Raw genomic sequence first — 1,081 nt, forward strand, 5'->3', positions numbered from 1 at the left:
GCCGTTTTTGGCACGAAAAAAACGACCATGTATAGTAAGGCGTTTTTAGTCGAAAAAAACGACCGTATTTAGCCGAAAAAAACGACCATGTATAGGAAGGCGTTTTTAGCCTCAAAAAACGACCATGTATAGAAGGCGTTTTTAGCTGAAAAAACGACCATGTATCGAAAGGCGTTTTTTTATCAAAAAAACGACCATGTATAGTAAGGCGTTTTTTACCAAAAAAACGACCATGTATAGTCAGGCGTTTTTAACGCGACACGATGTCGTTTTTTTGTGGGCTAAAAACGCCTTACTATACTATGTCGTTTTTTTCGGCTAAAAACGCCTTACTATACTATGTCGTTTTTTTCGGCTAAAAACGCCTTACTATACTATGTCGTTTTTTTCGGCTAAAAACGCCTTACTATACTATGTCGTTTTTTTCGGCTAAAAACGCCTTACTATACTATGTCGTTTTTTTCGGCTAAAAACGCCTTACTATACTATGTCGTTTTTTTCGGCTAAAAACGCCTTACTATACTATGTCGTTTTTTTCGGCTAAAAACGCCTTACTATACTATGTCGTTTTTTTCGGCTAAAAACGCCTTACTATACTATGTCGTTTTTTTCGGCTAAAAACGCCTTACTATACTATGTCGTTTTTTTCGGCTAAAAACGCCTTACTATACTATGTCGTTTTTTTCGGCTAAAAACGCCTTACTATACTATGTCGTTTTTTTCGGCTAAAAACGCCTTACTATACTATGTCGTTTTTTTCGGCTAAAAACGCCTTACTATACTATGTCGTTTTTTTCGGCTAAAAACGCCTTACTATACTATGTCGTTTTTTTCGGCTAAAAACGCCTTACTATACTATGTCGTTTTTTTCGGCTAAAAACGCCTTACTATACTATGTCGTTTTTTTCGGCTAAAAACGCCTTACTATACTATGTCGTTTTTTTCGGCTAAAAACGCCTTACTATACTATGTCGTTTTTTTCTCGATAAAAACGCCTTACGATACGTCGTTTTTTTCGGCTAAAAACGCCTTACTATACTATGTCGTTTTTTTCGTGCCAAAAACGCCTTACTATACTATG

Source organism: Hippocampus comes, unplaced genomic scaffold (assembly GCF_001891065.2).
Source record: "Hippocampus comes isolate QL1 unplaced genomic scaffold, H_comes_QL1_v1.1 scaffold185, whole genome shotgun sequence".
Taxonomy (NCBI): Eukaryota; Metazoa; Chordata; class Actinopteri; order Syngnathiformes; family Syngnathidae; genus Hippocampus; species Hippocampus comes.